The following is a 6,415-nucleotide window of genomic DNA, read 5'->3' on the forward strand; positions in this document are numbered from 1 at the left end:
ATTCATTCACCTGAACAGTAAAAACTGTCTGTGCATGTTTTTGTGCACGTTTTCCATTTAACAAAGCTTCCTGATTTGGGGAATCAAAAGGACTTTCTGCTTTTCCTTCCTGAGCACTAGTGCCAATATTGGCATCAGAATCTTGTTGAGTAGAGTTGTTTCCTGTAACAATAAGCTCAGGATTGACTTCCTCCTGCACAGTCTGTTTAGCTACTGGAACCCACATTTTCTTTGTTTTGATTCTTCTACATTGCTCATTATCATGGCTAATTTTACAGCATATTGTACACCATTTAGGCTTATACTCATATATGACTGGTTGAACATAGCTAGATCCATCAGGCCCTTTGATTGTCAACTGGTCTGGCAGAAAATCATTTAAAGGTAATTTCACCTCTATTAAAACTCTTGCATAGCAACTTTACTGTAGCATTTATTGTAGCATTAATAGTGATTCTTGGGTCCTCTCATTATTATAGAGTAATAGATGTGCACTCCGTGCAAAGCACGACCCCCTATTTTTTTAAGCATCGTATTTTAAACTTGTGTCCCTCTAAATTTTAATACATTTGATTTAATTATTGTATGCTTAAAATTAGAATTCATATCTACTCCTCTATACCTAAAGAAGGATCCAAATTTTAATACATTGATTTAGAATTCATATCTACTCCTCTATGCTTAAAGAAGAATCTAAGTTATAATACATTTGATTTGCTTTACTGTTTAGGATATAGTAAAATACTGTAGCATAAATAGTAACTTCAAGCATGGAGGAGTAGATTTGATTTACTGTTTATGCTACAGTAAATTACCGTAATATGAGCAATAACCTCGAGTGTAGAGGACCAAATTTGGTTTACTGTTCATGCTACAGTATTTAATATAACATTTACTATAGTACGAACAACAACTCTTTGGATTCTCCTTTAAGTATAGAGAAGTAGATTTGACTTAATTGAACTTATATACCTTAATATTCGTCTATCTTTATGCTTATATACTGAGTTTTCCCCTTAATATTCCCTATTGTTTCTAACATTTCATCTATCTACTAATGTTAGATTTAATATAAGTGGTCAAAATTACTGTTGATCTGAAAAATCTAGATTTTGTGTCATAAGTCGACTCATGCACAGGTATAAGTCGATTTATGGTAAGTCGGCTTGTGTCTGTGCACGAGTCGACTTACGATCTGTTCTGGAATTGTTGGTTTGACTTTGTCAAGTCGACTTATTAGGACTGTTAAGTCGACTTACGTTCTGTTCTCCAGTTGGTGTTTTTCGCTCTGCCAAGTCGACTTATAGCCACTGATAAGTCGACTTATAGCGGGTTTTTTGCACAGTTTGAGTGCATATTTGGATTCTGTTTGGGTTTCTGTTTTGATATAAATAAGAACACGATTTTGAGGGTTTGAGAGCAGTGAATTGGGGATATTTGGAGCACAGAAAAGATGTATTTTCTAAACTATTGGTTAGGGTTTTGTTTGGAGAGAATTAGAGATTTTTTGGTGAGATTAATTAGTGAGTTTGAGTGATTTGTAATATCAGTTTGTGCTCTTCTTCTCTATTAGTGAAAACCTCATCCCCTTCTTGCCCCATGGACGTAGGTAACTTGCCGAACCACGTAAAAATTGGTTGTTTGTGTTTGTGCCGTTATTTTGATTGTTTGGCCTTCTTTCTCGGCGTTTGGTTTGGTTCCTCGAAGCACAACAAGTGCTCTGATAGCACTTAACAGTCCTGATAAGTCAACTTGGCAGAACGAAAAACACCAACCGGAGAACATAACGTAAGTCGACTTAACAGTCCTGATAAGTCGACATGATAGAGCCAAAACCAACAATTCCAGAACAGATCGTAAGTCGACTCGTGCACAGACACAAGTCGACTTACCATAAGTCGACTTATGTCTGTGCATGAGTCGACTTATGACACAAAATCTGGATTTTTCAGATTTCTCCACAAGTACCCTTTTGAAAGATATAGAAGAAAGAGGATTCTTATTTGTTTTAGCTAACTATATGGGTATTTTTGTCTTTTTGCTCATGTGCAATTCATATGGGAATCTTTCCGAGAATATAGTATTGATTTCTGTAGTACATCTGGGTTCCATGATCCCTGGTTCCATGTCGTGGAAGTGGAGGAAGATGGTAAGGTAGTGTTGGAGAGGTCTGATGGCAAGTTGCAGTTCTACGATCCAAAAGAGGAACGGGGGTTGAAAAGACGATCTTCAGAGGCCCGAGTAACCTCACAGTCAGCTTTTACGTCGAAAGTTTCATGACTTTGGACGACGCAAGCTTTAAGTCTTTCAAAAAAGTAGATGATTTCATTTTTACAGCACTATCGTCGGTTTCTCTTGTAAAAGTAAACAGAATTACCTGAAATAGAACGAGATGAATAGCATCGCGTGCATTAGAATCATCAGTCAGCGAATCCATGTCTCAGTCATCGCACTGAAACTGTTTGTGATATCTCAACATACCACAGCTGATATCGAAAATAAACATGCACCTCACCTGTCTACTTTTATACGTCAAATAGATAAAATCACTCATTATGTGAGATATCCCAGTATTTACTTCTAATGAAATAGTATGCATGTTTACCATCATATAATCACTGAAACATATCTGAAAAAGTATCCTATGCAGTTCTGGAAACGACCTGGCACAAAATTCTTCACAAATCTTTAGTCAGGAACAAGAAACAAAATTGTTAAAAACATAGTGAGATGTAAAAAGAATAAAGACATACACTGACAGGGTAAAGAACATACAAAAAAAAAAATCTTGCCTCCTGGAGCACAAGATTAATCGAGAGAAGTTTAGAAAATAGGCACTTTACAAGTCCAAGAATTATATTGTTCCAAGGTTCAAATGCCAGCAAGAGTGCTGTAATATTGAAATCCAGAATACAGCCTCTAATCTAAGTTAGTAAATGTCGAATTGGCAGGTCGAAAAATATCCAGATCGATATTCTAGTTTTAACAATACATCTGAATCCAGTGTTAATAATGCATTATGTTCCAGTATAGGCACCAATCAAATATGCTTCACAGGGCCTATTTGAGAATGAACCAGAGTACTTATTCAATTGAAGCAGCTCAGTGTTATTCTCGACAAATGTCACCTCATAACAGCTCATCGTTTATGTTTTATGAGCATACGCTCCTACTTTTTGTTATCGGTGAAAAATTATATTTCATTAACCAAATATGAGAAATATACATCCTCAAATATGAGAAATACCCCATCTCAACTAGGAAAGTTCACAAGACACTACCAAATAAAAGACCAACAACTGCCTACACTTCGTTAAAAAAAAAGAATTACATCTTGATACTCAGGGAGTATCAGATGATGAAGTACAGAATTAAACACCAAAGTCTTTATAAGTTTCACTAAAACCTGAGGCTCATGACTTCTCCCTCATTCATTCTCAAATTTCTCTGTCCATATCACATAACTGTCGAGGCAAAGCGCATCTTTTGATTGGATGCAAGTAATTCCCTCCCATTCAGTGATCAGCAAACTAATTGAGAATTGCTTCAATCCCCATGAGTCATTAGCTCTAGCTCTTCAACTCCAGACATTTTTGCATTTTATTCACAAATCCATTTCACCCATAGGAAGTCCTCCTTAGCACATAGAGCTGATAGAAGTTTGGTGATGGCTAATGTGCATCATTTCTCAGCAGAGGGTATCCCTAAATCCCCTCCTTTATGATGACAGCAGGTATTGGACAAACAACCAGAGTAACTATGTTAGGCAAAATTACAGCATGCGCTAGGTGTAAGGGAGATGTCCAGTTCGTTTAAATTAGAATCCCAAGTGCATTTAGAAAATTATCATTTTCAAGGATATAAAACCATTTCACGTTTCAAACAAGTATCAAAATCACGGCCATCTCTCATCTTCAGCCCCTCCTTCAAAACCTCCCATCACCAACAATCCAAACAGAACCCTCTCCTCTTCGTAACAACACCCAAATTCGATGGACAATACCGCCAAATCCACTTTCACATGCTAAATAAGTGAGTAGCAGGAAAAAAAAAACCCTAGACCGAGAAATCACAGAAATGTCACTAAGAGCAGTGCGCTCCCACAAGCTCGTCTTCTCCTGCCTCGATCTAGTCTGCATGTATGATGTTGACCATATTTACATTTGAAATCTGACGAAAAAGGAGCAGATGACAACCATCGTATGCAGGCTCAGGTCCTCCTCCTCCTCCTCCTCTTCCATTCCTCTCTCCTCCCCTCCAGTTCATCCAAAATGATGCAGGGATATGGACGTGCAGGTGGCCGAGATGCTGAAAATGTGCCCCGTCAAGATAAAGGGGAAGTTTGAGATGAACCACTTCAATCCTGGGGGAAGTACGAGGTCATGTTCTTGATGATGATGAAGAACCCCCACGTCCCTGACGTCTGTGAATGTGACGTGGTGGGCCACACCACCACGTGAATGTAGCAGGCAAAAGCAGCCGTATGAAGAGATAAGCGGCAAAATTGTGGGCGTTGATTAGCTGGGAAAACGCGTGAGTTGTTAACGCGTGGGGGCCACAACCGATTCTGTTTCTTTGCATGTGAAGACTTTGGTTTTGTCCAGCGGACAAAACTGCTAGCCCACCCGATTACCCAATTGATAGCTATATATAGATGCTCACAAGATGTCTAGGGTTTTCGGGCTTGGTGAGTGCAGGGGCTCCTTTTGCGGCTACGAAAGAAAAGAAAAAGGAGGAGCAGGTGCGAAGGCAGAGGGTAAAGAAATAGTTGCGGCTACAGTGCTAAGAGAGAGAGAGGTGGCTGTCTCGGGTTTTGTGAAGAGAGAAAAAAATATTTGGAGGCTGATCTTTTCTTGTGAAGAAAAGTAAGGAGCCTATTTGAGGGTTTAGATTGTGAGAGTTGTAAACTCATTGTATTCTTTTTCTCTTTAATAGTAGATCCCCCTCCTTGCCCCGTGGACGTAGGCAGTTTGCCGAACCACGTAAAAATTGGTTGTTTGAGTTTGTGGCCATTGTAATAGTTTTTAGGATCCCTCGACAGGTCAGTCCTAGAACTGATGAGAGGAAGAGCCGATATCTCACTTGGTTGAGATATCCGCTTCAGATTCTTAGCCGATATCTCACTTGGTTGAGATATCCGCTTCAGATTCTTGTTTCCTTGGTGAGACGGGAATTCTTATCGATCTAATCTCTCTTGTTGTGCTGCCAAAGTGCTGCCGAAATTTTCGCTGCGCACAACAAGTGGTATCAGATCTCGGGCTACGCTTGGGCTATTTGGAGGAGTAGATCAATTTGGAGACCCGTTTAGGACTTCGTTGGTGATAAAGGTGGGATCTTTTGGTAAAGACTCTATTTTTTTAGTTTTGGATCTATTCTTTGTTCGTTGGTGCGTAAGATGTCGGGGAAAGAAGGTGCTTCGGGTGTCGAGGGTGGTGCTTCTGACGCGAAGACCATTCAGAGTTTGAATATCCACTCTATGAAGATAGATGTGGAGAAATTTAATGGCACAAATAATTTTGGATTATGGAGATGCGAGGTTTTGGATGCGCTGAACGCGCAGAATTTGGAGGATACATTAGAGTTAGATGGCAAGCCAGATGAGATTAAAGAGAATGTTTGGAAGAAGATGAATCGAACAGCGTGTGGTGTGATTAGGTCTTGTTTGACTCAAGATCTAAAATATGATGTGATGAATGAGACTTCTGCGAAGAAGATTTGGGAGATTCTCGAAAGCAAGTATTTGACCAAGAGTGTGGAAAATCGCTTGCATTTAAAGAGGAGGCTTTATCGTTTCCAATTAAAGAAGAGAACCTCCATTAGAGATCACATGAACCACTACACGAAGCTTCTTGCGGATTTGACGAATATGGATATCATAATTGAGGATGAGGACAAGGCGTTGCTGTTGTTGAGTTTCTTACCCGACGAGGAATATGAGACCTTCGTTCTTACTCTGATTAATAGAAATGCATCTCTTTCATATAGTGAGGTCACTGCTGCATTGGTGAATTATCAGCTTCGGAAGAAGGATAAAGAGACTTCGACTGAGTCGGTAGCAGAGGCGTTGGCCGCAAGGGGGAAGAATCCGAACCGGAAGAATTAAAAGTCACAGTCTAGAGTAGGAAAAGATCAGTGTGCTTGGTGCAAGGAGACTGGTCATTGAAAGAAAGACTGCCCAAAGCTCGACGAATGGATGAAGAATAAGCAAAAGGGAAAAGGGAAGCAGCCATCATCAGAAGCAAACATCGTATCGGATGGTAATAATTCTGACTCTTCTATTTATTCGCTTTCTATCAGTCCTATAGATAGTTATTCGGAGGAATCTGAATGGATGTTGGATAGTGGTGCGACCTATCATGTGTGCCCTAGAAAGGAATGGTTTTCCAGTTTTGAGAAGCTGGCGGATAGTGTTGTG

The sequence above is a fragment of the Asparagus officinalis genome, chromosome 2 (genome assembly GCF_001876935.1).
Source record: "Asparagus officinalis chromosome 2, Aspof.V1, whole genome shotgun sequence".
Taxonomy (NCBI): domain Eukaryota; kingdom Viridiplantae; phylum Streptophyta; class Magnoliopsida; order Asparagales; family Asparagaceae; genus Asparagus; species Asparagus officinalis.